Source organism: Cherax quadricarinatus, chromosome 11, assembly GCF_038502225.1.
Source record: "Cherax quadricarinatus isolate ZL_2023a chromosome 11, ASM3850222v1, whole genome shotgun sequence".
In the NCBI taxonomy this organism is placed as follows: domain Eukaryota; kingdom Metazoa; phylum Arthropoda; class Malacostraca; order Decapoda; family Parastacidae; genus Cherax; species Cherax quadricarinatus.
Window position 1 is genome coordinate 4,823,542 of NC_091302.1, and position 15,431 is coordinate 4,838,972.

Below are 15,431 nucleotides of genomic sequence, written 5' to 3' on the forward strand. Positions count from 1 at the left end.
GGTACTGTTCAGTGCTGGTATTATCCTGAAATTCCATACATTAAAAATTTCAGAATGCATTTCCTGAGAATGTAAGTTATATGTTATTTTTAAAAATGAAGGACCAATTACTACTATGGTTAAGTGACTCAAGGTCATTATGCTCACCACTAAGACTCAGTGGTTGTTATGCAACAAGTGCATGAATATCACAGTTCAACTGACCTGCCTCTGCACTGCAACATCTCTCTCAATTGAATGTTTTCTCTTATCAAGCTTCAGCGTAACACTCAAATACAGTGGAACCCCAGTTTTCAGGCGGTGTGGAAATCGGCCAGTTCGGAAATTGAGCACTTGTTTTGGCGAAATTTCAACCCCGGATTTTCTGTATCCACTCGGAAATCGTTGGTACCGGATGCATTTGCCTGGGCCACTCATACGTTCGTGACTCACTCTTGGGCACATTAAATGTTTTATTTTAGGTTAATATAGACATTTTCATTAATCCATCTATGATACTTTCTTCAAAATTATACAAGAAACATGTTACATAGTACATGTATAGTCTCTCACATAACGATGGAGTTCCGTTTCTCAGACCACGTCGGTAAACGAATTCGTCTCTAAGCAAGGAGCATACTACGTATAATGGTAGTGAGTTTGTATCAACCATCTTTCATAGTGTTTTAATGTCACTTCTGTACCATTCATAACGTTTTTAGTATAATTTTAAATGTTTATACAGTAGTGTACTGTACATTATAATAAACAGAATAGAAGAACTCAGCTCTAATATACATTATTTAGGTATGTATACTGGTAAGAGAGCCCATCGTAAGTCTGAGTCATCAGTAAACGAGTACGTCACTAAGTGAGGAGAGGCTGTATATAAAAACATGCAATGTTTACATGCAATGTATGTTTAATAATAATCACTCTTGGGCACATTAAATGTCTTACTTAAGGTTAATATAGACATTTTCATCAATCTATCTATGATATTTTCTTCAAAATTATATAAGAAACATGTTACATAGCATATAGCATATAAACATAGCATATAAACGTGCAGTGTTTATATGCAATCAAGTGGTGAGTCAGGTGGAGGGTAAACATTACGTTTTCTCTGGTCGAGCGTTAGAGAAAACTGTGAATCTGGCATCTGGCTCAGTCACCGCCCTTAATACACGTTTGTTTACAAATCTCAGCATGAATTATTCATTACTTCTCCCTTTGTTTATGATGGCATTAAAAGGTCGTCGTTAGAAACGATTAAACTCAGTGAGCATGGTGTGTCGATGGTAATAGCCCAGAGGGACTACATACTTGTACCTATATCTACCGGCTACCTACACTGACTTCATACAAATAAATACTACTCACCTCTTGCCCTACATTGAGACTACAAATATTTTAAGGTAAGTAATGAATGTATTAACCACTGCAAAGCTACAACACTATAGTTATTCTCTATAAAATTTATTTTTTGTTAATATTTTTGGGTGCCTGAAACGGATTAATTGGATTTACATTATTTCTTATGGGAAATATTACTTCAGTTTTCGGCCATTTCGGATTTAGGCCAACCTTCTGGAACAGATTAATTACGAAAACCGGGGTTCTATTGTATATGAAAAATCGTAAAATTAAATGAAAAATAAACTCAGTGCTGAAATCACTGTACAGGCAGGCCCTGATTATATGGAGAGTTAGGTTCCAGGCTACCACTGTCAAGCAAAAATCACCATAAAGTGAATCACCTTTTATTCACTTTTAAATATATAGTATAAAGGCCTGAAAACATGCTTACAGTATCATATATTAAGTGTGTAACAGAGCTAGGCCTAAAAAAGATATGAAAGTAAAAAATGTACAGCACATACATTACTTACCTTAAAATATTTTCATCCTTAGCTTATACATAGTGAATCATGAATTTGAAACTTTGGAAAACTGCCAGAATACAGAGACAGAGCACACAAATTCTCTTAACAGACTGAATCACTAACACACCCTGGTTCATGACAGCTTGTTATGCAGAATACTGCATTAATGAAAAGATAATTTGTACATAATGTAAGGTGCATTGTGGGGATAATGCTCCATATATGTATATATAATGTCTGTTTTGGGTGGATATGTAATAAGATGGTCAGATGGACATGTATTAGATGTTCAACTTGAAGACGTCCAACTTTAGCGGCACTAAACAAATTATCTTCACATTAATGTAGTAGCTTGCATAACAGCAACACACCCAGGCTCACAGCAACACTCCCAGGCTCACAGCAACACTCCCAGGCTCACAGCAACACACCCAGGTTCACGGCAACACACCCAGGCTCACAGCAACACACCTAGGCTCACAGCAACACACCCAGGCTCACAGCAACACACCCAGGCTCACAGCAACACACCCAGGCTCACGGCAACACACCCAGGCTCACGGCAACACACCCAGGCTCACGGCAACACACCCAGGTTCACGGCAACACACCCAGGCTCACGGCAACACACCCAGGTTCACGGCAACACACCCAGGCTCACGGCAACACACCCAGGTTCACGGCAACACACCCAGGCTCACAGCAACACACCCAGGCTCACAGCAACACACCCAGGCTCACAGCAACACTCACTACTTTGTGATCGTCAATATGGCTTCAGGAAAGGTTACTCTGCTGCTGATCTGTTGTTAAACCTCTCCACTAAGTGGCACCAGTCACTGGATGAATCCAAAGTCAGCTGTGTGGTAGCACTGGACATTGCTGGCGCTTTCGACCGGGTGTGGCACCAGGGCCTCTTAGCAAAACTTCAAGCACTGGGAATTGCAGGCTCTACGCTATGTCTCCTCAGTGATTACCTTCATGGTAGATCTCTAAGTGTAGTTCTCAATGGAACGGAATCAGCAAGACATCCTATTGGGGCAAGTGTTCCACAAGGAAGCGTACTGGGACCATTGTTATGGAATGTCTACTTCAACGACCTTTTTCATCTCATCCCAGAATCACATGCGTATGCAGACGACTGTACACTGACATTCACTTATCCAAGAGAAGAAATGCCAGCGGCTCTAAGCTACATCAATCACCAGCTGAGAGCTATATCAGCTTGGGAAAATAGATGGCAAGTAACATTTGCACCTGAGAAAATGCAAATGATGATCGTCTCTAGGCACCATGATGGTAATGCTGGTGCAGTAGTAAGGATGAATGGGAGGGTGTTGGCACCTGGAGAAGAAGTTGATATCCTTGGGGTGAAATTTGACTCCAAACTAACCATGAAGAACCATGTTGTAAATCTTGCAAACAAGGCAGCCAGGAAGCTTTTAGGACTTCGCCGTATCTCGCATCTGCTTGACAGTAGGGGTTGCAAGATCCTGTACGAGGCGCAAGTATGCTCACACCTTGAGTATGCTCCACTTTCTTGGTTTGCCTGACCCCCCCTCTCATCTGCAACTGCTTGACAGAGTAGAGAACAGTGCAAGACGTCTCATCTCTCGCCTGGACCCATCCTGGATAGATCTGTCATTTCAGCAGAGCCTTCAACATAGGAGGGATGTGGGTGGCCTTACTGTTATGTACAAGGCCAATATTGTCAAAATTCCACACTTGGATCCACTTCGAGGACAGCGTGAAACAAGCTTTTATGCCATAAGACGGGCAGAAAGCAGCAACTTCACTCTGGCTGTACCCTCCTCCAGAACATCACTCCATCCGAGATCATATATACCCAGGATGACTCGAGTATGGAACACATTCGTACAGCATAATGATGTCAACAAGATAAAGTCAGTTGATCACATGAAAATGCTGGCCCACAGATGGCTCCAACTTCATCCTGTTCCCTACTTGTATGTCTCATAACAATAAAAATGCTTTCAAATGAGCTGATGTAGGTAACAGCTCTTAGCTTGCCAATAAAGCTAGGGATCCTTAACCTTGTCAAACCCTGTATAAAAAAAAGAAAGAAAGAGAGGGAGGGAAGGGAGGGGAGGGGAGGGGTAGGTGTGCGGATGCTGTAATAGTGAATCAGGAACCGTATAAACAAATTCTGGGGTATAATTTAAAATGTTCATATCAGCAAAGTGCCATAAAGCAGTGCCCTCCTGTAATGAGATATACAGTAGACCGTCATTTAACACGGTTTTGTTTGGCATATTTTGGTTATAGCACTACTGAAGAATTGTTGCATATTTTTGTTTAACACTTCGTAAAATTAACTTAACATGGTTCAGTTTACAGGAAGGGAAAAAATTTTGAGCATGTCGTCCATGGGATACACTCTGCTTGGCTGTGGGTTAGACCACCGAGTCAACAGGGGAGACCTACCACCATCCCCTGCCACCCTCCGCCACCCCCACCACCCTTGTTCCAATCTTCGGTCCATACACATGTAGTACGTATCATCCTCTGCTAGGAGTTCAGAGCTTTTAACTGTCATATCTTAAATCTGCCAAGCAATAGGTATACAAGTGTTACTGAAAGTGGCAAGAAAAGGTATAACATTTAAGTCTTAGAATTAACGAAGAAAATAGAGATATTAGACAAGAGATAAGCTGTGGCTGTAATGAAGTGTCACTTTGTGCACATAAAAAGAATGAGGTAAATATGAGTTTGCGTGATGACTGACTGACTTACTGACTTGACTGCTTTACTGACTTACTTGACTAACACTATTACTGATTTGACTGACTTGACTGATTTACTGACTTACTTGACTAATTTATTGACTGACTGACTTAAAGTTAGACTTTTTCACTGAAGAGGACCCTGAATTGGTGTCTAGAGCAGCTGATGCCTTACTGTCAGGTGTATAATGTACTGCAAGGTAAAATAGAACAGAAATCCATTACAGAATTTATGCACACTCCGGTACAACCATCAACTTCAGTACCAGTACCTCTACCATCCACCTCAGCCCAGTAGAGCCACAACATAACTCTCCACAATCATCCACAAAAACCAGCACTTACAATCTAAGGTAAGAAATACTATTATTTCTGTTGCATTTGTAATCTTAAGCAATAAAAACAGCATAATACATCACGACAATGAACTACAATTACATACAGTGGAACCTCTACTTATGAGTGCATCCACGTGTGAGTTTTTCCAGATATGAGCAGTTGCTTGGTCGATTTTTTGCTTCCAGATGCAAGCGAAATTTCCAGATGCGAGCGGGCCTCAAGGGAGGGTCCTTGATGCTGGTGAGGGGCTCCTGCTCTTGATCTAGGGAATTGGATCTCAGTTGTTTATAGAAACTTGGGCAATGTATGATGGAAAGATGCTTCTTAACGTACATCAAAAATGAAAGAAATCGGACCATAAATAATGGAGTTCACTTCTCAGCCATTAGCCTCCCTTTAGCAGTATATTTTTGTATGGCTTTTATGGTACCTTGAAATTGAGCTCAAAGTAACAGAAATGTTTGATTCTTTGGTGATGTTCAAGAATAAACAAATGGCGTCACCGTCAAATACCTATCCGACTGGCACTGCCTCTCAACCTTCACATATTGGAAGGCTTTTCAACACTCTAGCAAAAGTGGGAGGAGACTTCATGAGGTAGCAGTGACAGACAACATGAAGCAGCAGTGGCAGACAACATGAAGCAGCAGTGGCAGACGACATGAAGCAGCAGTGGCAGACATCATGAAGCAGCAGTGGCAGACATCATGAAGCAGCAGTGGTAGACATCATGAAGCAGCAGTGGCAGACATCATTAGGTAGCAATGGCAAAGTGTAGCATTAAGAATGTAGCAATTAAGCGTAGCATTAAAAGTGTAGCAATTAAGTGTAACATTAAGAGTGTAGTACTTATAAGTCACTCTGACTAACCTTTTTGGGTTATCCTAGGTTCTCTACATATGTAGTCAGGAGCAGGAATGGCCGCTGTGGTGGCCCTATAAATCCCAACAACATCAATGGCCGCTGTCACCACCACTAGCCACATACGTAATGAAAGGTATTTCATTCATTCTAGTGTATATATCATGTTTCTATGTTATTAATATTATTTATGTCATATTAGATGAATTGTGATAGATAAATAAGCCGTAGAGTTGATATTAGAGAAATTATTGAGGTATTTTCTTTAATGAAAATAAGAAAAAATTTTGGAGTGAGTTAAACAAGTTAAGAAAGCCTAGGGAAAGTATGGATTTGTCAGTTAAAAACAGAGTAGGGGAGTTAGTAGATGGGGAGAGGGAGGTATTAGGTAGATGGCGAGAATATTTTGAGGAACTTTTAAATGTTAAGGAAGAAAGGGAGGCGGTAATTTCATGCACTGGCCAGGGAGGTATACCATCTTTTAGGAGTGAAGAAGAGCAGACTGTAAGTGTGGTGGAGGTACGTGAGGCATTACGTAGAATGAAAGGGGGTAAAGCAGCTGGAACTGATGGGATCATGACAGAAATGTTAAAAGCAGGGGGGGATATAGTGTTGGAGTGGTTGGTACTTTTGTTTAACAAATGTATGAAAGAGGGGAAGGTACCTAGGGATTGGCGGAGAGCATGTATAGTCCCTTTATATAAAGGGAAAGGGGACAAAAGAGATTGTAAAAATTATAGAGGAATAAGTTTACTGAGTATACCAGGAAAAGTATACGGTAGGGTTATAATTGAAAGAATTAGAGGTAAGACAGAATGTAGAATTGCGGACGAACAAGGAGGTTTCAGAGTGGGTAGGGGATGTGTAGATCAAGTGTTTACATTGAAGCATATATGTGAACAGTATTTAGATAAAGGTAGGGAAGTTTTTATTGCATTTATGGATTTAGAAAAGGCATATGATAGAGTGGATAGAGGAGCAATGTGGCAGATGTTGCAAGTTTATGGAATAGGTGGTAAGTTACTAAATGCTGTAAAGAGCTTTTATGAGGATAGTGAGGCCCAGGTTAGGGTGTGTAGAAGAGAGGGAGAATACTTCCCGGTAAAAGTAGGTCTTAGACAGGGATGTGTAATGTCACCATGGTTGTTTAATATATTTATAGATGGGGTTGTAAAAGAAGTAAATGCTAGGGTGTTCGGGAGAGGGGTGGGATTAAATTATGGGGAATCAAATTCAAAATGGGAATTGACACAGTTACTTTTTGCTGATGATACTGTGCTTATGGGAGATTCTAAAGAAAAATTGCAAAGGTTAGTGGATGAGTTTGAGAATGTGTGTAAAGGTAGAAAGTTGAAAGTGAACATAGAAAAGAGTAAGGTGATGAGGGTATCAAATGATTTAGATAAAGAAAAATTGGATATCAAATTGGGGAGGAGGAGTATGGAAGAAGTGAATGTTTTCAGATACTTGGGAGTTGACGTGTCAGCGGATGGATTTATGAAGGATGAGGTGAATCATAGAATTGATGAGGGAAAAAAGGTGAGTGGTGCGTTGAGGTATATGTGGAGTCAAAAAACGTTATCTATGGAGGCAAAGAAGGGAATGTATGAAAGTATAGTAGTACCAACACTCTTATATGGATGTGAAGCTTGGGTGGTAAATGCAGCAGCGAGGAGACGGTTGGAGGCAGTGGAGATGTCCTGTCTAAGGGCAATGTGCGGTGTAAATATTATGCAGAAAATTCGGAGTGTGGAAATTAGGAGAAGGTGTGGAGTTAATAAAAGCATTAGTCAGAGGGCAGAAGAGGGGTTGTTGAGGTGGTTTGGTCATTTAGAGAGAATGAATCAAAGTAGAATGACATGGAAAGCATATAAATCTATAGGGGAAGGAAAGAGGGGTAGGGGTCGTCCTCGAAAGGGTTGGAAAGAGGGGGTAAAGGAGGTTTTGTGGGTGAGGGGCTTGGACTTCCAGCAAGCGTGCATGAGCGTGTTAGATAGGAGTGAATGGAGACGAATGATACTTGGGACCTGACGATCTGTTGGAGTGTGAGCAGGGTAATATTTAGTGAAGGGATTCAGGGAAACCGGTTATTTTCATATAGTCGGACTTGAGTCCTGGAAATGGGAAGTACAATGCCTGCACTTTAAAGGAGGGGTTTGGGATATTGGCAGTTTGGAGGGATATGTTGTGTATCTCTATACGTATATGCTTCTAAACTGTTATATTCTGAGCACCTCTGCAAAAGCAGTGATAATGTGTGAGTGTGGTGAAAGTGTTGAATGATGATGAAAGTATTTTCTTTTTGGGGATTTTCTTTCTTTTTTGTGGGTCACCCTGCCTCGGTGGGAGACGACCGACTTGTTGAAAAAAAAAAAAAAAAAAATTTTCTTGTGCCTGGAATTCCAATGGAACGAATTAATTCCATTTCAGTTAATTTAAATGAGGAAAATTGGCTCTGCAAATGAGCAATTCCAGATGAGAGCAAGGTCATGGAATGGATTAAACTCCTAAGTAGAGGTTCCACTGTATTCACTTTTATTTTTGTATCATCTGTTGGTCTATAAAAAAACTGTTTGCCTCATTGGGGGCTCCCAGGAACGTAAAACTATTTTTCCCATAAGTTCTTCAGTTTGTCTAACATGGTTTTTAACTAAAGCGGCGCTTCAGAAACATAACTACCATGTTAAACGATGGTCTACTGTATATATAGCTGAACCTCTGTATATGCAAAATTTAAGTTTCTACAGTTGACGTAAGTTCAGAATTCACAAAAGGTACTACCAAATTTTGTCCATGTGTGTGTTTACATGTATACATATATCAAATTTGCATTTCTATATATGTATCACTAATTAATACCAACATTTGTAAGAATAACTGGTTATAAAAAAAAATTGTATGGGGGAAAGCTATTTAATTTTCATTAGGATTCAATTCATGGATCTTTGGCTAAGCTACAAATATTAGTAGTGAAAAATCTCTCAAACAATCAAAGGTATTTGCAAGAGGCCCTTAAGTAAAAGCACTGGATAACTGAAGCTTTCAATTTTAGGGGTTAAATTCTATACAGGTGCCCCTTGTTTTATGCTGTAGATGTGTTACAGACCGATAGCAGCTATAATAACCTTAATCAGGCATGTACAGTAATTACCTATTTTCAGCTATAGGAGCAAACCTATGCTCAGTGCCCTATCTTCAAAATTTTATCACATTTATAATTATTATTACTAGTAATATGTCAACTACTGCTACAATTACTAGTTCTATTACTACTACTCGTGTTTTTATTACTATTACTAGTGCTTTTGTTACTACTGTTACTGCTACTACAGTTACCGCCACAGTTCTCTCTTACTGCTCCCATTTTCTAAAGTTCTGACAGGTTATGTGTAAGAGAATTCATTTGCATCTATTGTATAGTGTTACTGAAATATATTGCGGGTTAGTGTGGACCATCACCATTTCTTTTATTAATATAGTTAATAAAAGCCTAAAACACATGCTGATGGTTTGAATCAAGGAGTCATGGAGGCTTGATCCTCTGTACACTAATCCGACGATAAACATGTTTTCATTTAGTACAGTAGGGCCCCACTTATATGGCAGGTTAGGTTCCAGGCTACTGCTGGAAAGCAGACATTGCCGGAAAGCAGAACGCCATTTTTTCCACTTATAAATGCCAGATAACAAGTTTACACTAACGTATACTAAGTTAGGAATAGAACCAGGCATTAAAAAACAATAAAAAGCTTAATACACACAGTACACCCATTACTTACCTTAAAATATTTGCAGTCTTAATGTAGGGTGAGAGGCGAGTTTTATTTGTAGGAAGTCAGGTTTGGGAGGTATGGTAGCCAGCCAGGTCAACCCACCCCACCCAACCCATATGTAATATGCTACATTTAATTATACAGTATACATATACAGTACATTCAATAATTACCTTAAAATATTTGTTGTCTTAATGTAGGGTGAGAGGTGATTTTTATTTGTAGGAAGTCAGGTTTGGGAAGTATGGTAGCCAGCCAAGGAAGCCCTCCCTGCCCCACTCCACCGACACGTAATGTAAACAAACCAGGCAAACACGTCTAGTGTTAGTTCATACACATTTGTATTATACCATAATACGTACACGTTACATTGTGTACAAGTTGTCTCCACGTTGATACAGTAGAATAAATAAAGACCAACACTTCCATTCTCATGTAATTTTTAGAAGGAATGATGCTCTGACAAATTATTATTATTACAAATTATTATTATAAGTTATTATTATTATAATCATAATAAGAAGCGCTAAACCCACAAGGGTCGTGAACAGCTAGATAGCGTGAAGGCATATGAAAGGAATAAATTTCTTGTTAAGTTACTGGTGTCTGACTAGAGAAAACATAATTCTTCAACTCTCCTACCAAATGCTGGAGTTTTTTTGCTTGGTAAACAAATCTCATATTTTTGTAAATTTTTATACTGTGGGTGTATCATGTTTGTATGTTATGTAGTGTGTTTATTATATAATTTTGAAAAAAATATATAGATGGATTAATGGAAATGTCTATATTAATGTAATACAGCAGACCATCATTTAACACAGTAGTTACGTTCCTAAAAATGCCGTTAGGTAAAACCATGTTATATGAACTGAAGAACTTATGGGAAAAATAGGGTCATGTTCCCGAGAGCCCCAAAAAAAGCCAAACAACTTTTTTTTTTTTTTTAGACCAACAGATCTTACAAAAATAAAAGTGAATATGTAATTGTAGTTCATTGTTGTGATATATTACTGTTTAAGACTACAAATGCAATAGAAATAATAGTATTTCTTACCTTAAATTGTGGGTAATGGTGTTTGGGGGATGATTGTGAAGAGTGGATATGCATGGTGCGGCCCTACTGGGCTGAGGTGGATGGTTGTTGGTTGTCCGCAGAAGTGGATGGTAGAGGTTCTGGTACTGAAGTTCATGATTGTATTAGAGTGTGCATAAATTCTGTAATGGATCTCTGGACTCTTTTACCCTGCAGTACATTATACAGCTAACGGTAAGGCATCATCAGTTGGTCTAGACCCCATTTCAAAGCACTGCTTCTAGATTTGTCAGGGTCCTCTTCAGTGCAAAAGTCTGCTAGTTTAGCAGCAACATGGAACTGCTCATGTAACTACTGCAATGTTAACTGTTTTTCTACAGGTTCTTCTTCTGTATGTGGCTCCCTTGTATCTGTGCATTGAGCTCTGCCAACATTTCCTCTGGCCTCCTATCTTCATCATCATCTTTCAAGAACTCATTTACATCTTCATTCATATCTTCAAAACCATCACCTGGTAATCTCCTTGCCAGCTGAACAATTTCCTGAACTTGACTCTCAAGCAAGGAAAACCAGTGAAAGAATTAACTACAGGAGGCCATAACTTTCCCCAGGCTGCATTTAATGTTGATTGGGGCACACTTGTCTTGTCAGCATTAAACACTTGATGTGGCTCTTAGCAACCCTCAGAAATAATTTCCTATAATTCAGCAGGGAAATTACTTGCTGCTGTATGATCAGCTGAAGCACTTTCACCAGAAAACTTAATACAGTGGAAACTCAAATATCGAACTTTCTTCGGTCCAGAAGGCTGTTCGAGTGCCTTTACCGAATTAATTTATTCCCATCAGGAATAATGTAAATTAGATTAGTCCATTTCAGACTCTCAAAAATACACTTATAAAAGCACTTACAAAAATACACTTACATAATTGGTTGTGTTGTAACTTATTATACAACTTAAAGTTGTGGAACCAGCCTGTGCTAAACACACACTTTTTCAGGCCTTCCTTATCACACACTGCTTTAAACAACTGTAAGGCCTTTTCCCTAATTAAGATGAAATTAAGTGGTGCACCTTTATCTTTTGTTCGATCCACTCAAGCAACAAGTTTTCTGTTTTATTTACTTGTTGGGACCTACGTGTCATTCTTTTGATGAGATGACATCTTGGGTTACTCATTAAACAAGCTTGTGTATTTGCCTTGTTCTTTTTAATTGTGTGAACTGACGCTTCATTCAGGTCATTGGTCCTCACTATATCCATCACATTATCTCTATTTTCTTCGTAATTCCAAGACTTGAATGCTTAAACCTTTTCTTGGCACTTTCAGCAACACTTGTATGCCTACTGGGTGCCGTAACTGCTTGGCAGATTTAAGAAATGGCAATTAAAATATGTATGTAAATAAACAGAGCGAGCTTCCCAAGTGGGTTAGTGAGGGTGGTGTGGGATGGTGGTAGGTCTCCCCCATTGATTCAAATGGTGTAACCCACCACCAATCCTGCAGGAAACCGTACACTCAAAATTTTTCCCCCTCCCATGAACCATGTTAAATTAATATTATGAAGCGTTAAATAAAGTTGTGTGGCAATTCTTCAATCATGCTATACCTGAATCGTGCCAAATAAACTCGTGTTAAATGACGGTCTACTGTATACGACACTTAATGCACCCAACAGATTATACTGCATCGAGTAGAGAGACTCTTGGTGATTTTAATGTGTACCTGCATGCCAGCACAGTGTGTAAGTATATTAAGGTACAGGTACACATAAGTATATAATTATCAGAGTACATATAAAGTATGCAATAACTTTAAAACACTTTATATTTTGGAAAATTTCCAGACATAATAGAGAGTTGTGCTCATGGAGAATGTAAACAAATCGGGTGGGGAGCACTGTATATGATAGACCGCTCGCCGTATAGCAAATTTTGGTCATAATTTGAAACCGCTGTATTAACTGAACACCGTAAAGTGGGGCCCTACTGTATACACATATCTGTTGAAGTGTACATGTGGGTTTTGTATATTGTACTGGTGTATAACTAAAGTGCAATGAATACTTATCAGTGCTCAATAATTACCCACATGGAGACAGAAACTTAGAAGATTAATTGGTCTGTATATTTCAATCCCCTTCTAGGATTCTCTTCAATAGATTGAAATATACAGATCAATTAATCTTCCGAGTTTCTGTCTCCATGTGGGGTATTACTGAGCACTTCATTGGTGCACATATGCATGTGTATACCAGCACATGCATGTGGGGTATTGTATACCGTACGTATTGGTATTTACATTTGTATGTGCGCATCTCAGTTTTCTCAATATACAGTAGTATGTATCTATATGTACATGTACAGTGGAAACTCGACTTACAAGTTTAATCTGTTCCATGACCTAGCTTGTAACTCAATTTGCTCATAAATCAAATAAATTTTCCTCATTTAAATTAATTGAAATGCCATTAACCCATTCCAGTGGAATTCCTGCTCTTTAGAGGCAGGACAAAATACGTGAATGTGATGCTAACATCAACTCTATGGCTTACTTATCTATCACAATTCATCTAATATGACATAATAAACAATATAATTAACATAGAAACATGATGTATACTCTAGAATGAATAAAATAGGCCATAATATGGCAAGTGATGGTGGCAGCAATAGCATCTGCCATTTCCTCTCCCACTCTGACTACAGTATCTTCCCATGCTCTTATTATAAGAGAAAACGAAGTGTTTGTGAGGCTGACTGCAGTAGACCACTGGTTTGATGGAACTTATATGTGCAGTAAAGGTTCTCTGTATATTCTCTAGATCTACAATTTCACCTGCCTTGAATGGGGATGTTAATGTACAGCAGTATTCCAGCCTAGAGAGAACAAGTGATTTGAAAAGGATCATCACTGGCTTAGCATCTTGTCTTGAATGTTCTTACTATCCATCCTATCAGTTTCCTCACAGATGTGATAAGTGACATTGTTGTGGTTCTTGAAGGCGAGGTCTTCGGACATTACCACACCCAAGTCCTTCACATAACTTTTCTGCTCTATTGTGTGATTAGAGTTTGTAGTATACTCAGTCCCAGTTATTATTTCCTCCGGTTTTCCATAACAGAGTAGCTGGAATTTGTCTTCATTGAACATCATATTGTTCTCTGCTGCCCATTGGAAAACTTGGTTTATATCTTCTTGGAACTTTGCCGTGTCCTCAATGGATGACTCTCTCATTCTGATCCTAGTCTACAAATGATGATAAAGTGCTATGGTTTACATCTCTGTCTATGTCTGATATGAGAATGAGGAACAGGATAGGTGTGAGTACTGTGCCTTGTGGGACAGAGCTCTTCACTATGGCAGCATCCAATTTAACTCTGTTTACCACTACTCTCTGTGCGATTGGTTAGAAAGTTGAAGATCCATCTGCCTACTTTGCCAGTTCTCCCTTTAGCACACATTTTGTGTCCTATTACACCACTTATCAAAGGCTTTTGCAAAATCTGCGTATACTACATCTACATTCTGTTTGTTTTCCAGTGCATCTAAGACCATATCATAGTGGTCTAGCAGTTGCAAGAGACAGGAGCAACCTGCTCTGAAACCATGTTGCCCTGGGTTGTACAATTTTTGCGAGTCCAGGTTGTTTGCTATCCTGCTTCTTAGAATTCTTTCAAAGATTTTTATGATATGGGACGTTAAAGGTCTATAGTTCTTAGCTACTGCTTTGCTGCCACCTTTACGGAGTGGGGATATATCCGTTGTTTTTAGTGACTGTGGAATCTTACCTGTGTCTAAGCTCCTTCTCCATAGCATACTTAGGGCCCATGAGAGGGGTTTCTTGCAGTTTTTAATGAACACTGAGTTTCACGAGTCTGGGCTTGGGGCTGACTGCATGGGCATGTCATCGATGACTTTCTCAAAGTCTAGTGGAGTTAGGGTTATGTCAGAAATTTGGCTTACACTGGCAGGGTTTTGAGGCTCATTCATGAAAAAATTGTTTGGATTGTCTACCTTTAGACTGGTTAGTGGCTTGCTGAACAGTCATATTGAGATTTCAGTATCTCACTCATTTCTTTGTTGTCGTCTGTGTAGGATCCATCTTGTCTGAGCAGGGGCCCTATACTAGAAGTGGTTTTTGCCTTGTTTTTGGCATTTGACAAGAAATATTTCGAATTTCTTTCTATTTCATTAATCGCTTTTAGCTCCTCGTCTCTCCTGGATCCTGTATGAGTCCTTTAACTTTAGCTCAATATTTTTCACTCTCCTGGTTAGTGCTTCCTTCTGTGTATCAGATAATCTGGCATTCTTGAGGAGCTCAGTGATTCTTTGTCTTCTCCTGTAGAGGGAGCGTCTCTCTCTCCAGTTTACTTTTCTTTTTTCTTAGAGAAATATACCTAGAACACACTTTGGCTACCAGGAGCTTGCTCTTTTCAAGGCATTGGTTAGGGTCCATGTAATTTAAGATATCTTCCTAACATGTTTCATTTTGGGCATAGTTTACCTGATCCCAGATGATGTTCTTGTTGTTGAAGTTGAATTAAGTAAAGGTACCCTCACAGCTATATGCGTTTTGCTGATCGGGACTCCTGTGCATGCAAGTCTGGACTTTGATAAGACTGTGATCAAAATTTGTTGTTTTTGATACGTTTCTTACCAGGTCCTCATTATTTGTGAAAATAAGGTCTAGTGTGTTCTCCAGTCTCGTTGGCTCCACTAACTGCTGACTTAGGGTGTGTTTATTGCAGAAATTCAGCAGCTCATGTGGGTGACTTTTCATCTGAGCTGCCTCCAGGGATTATTTCTAC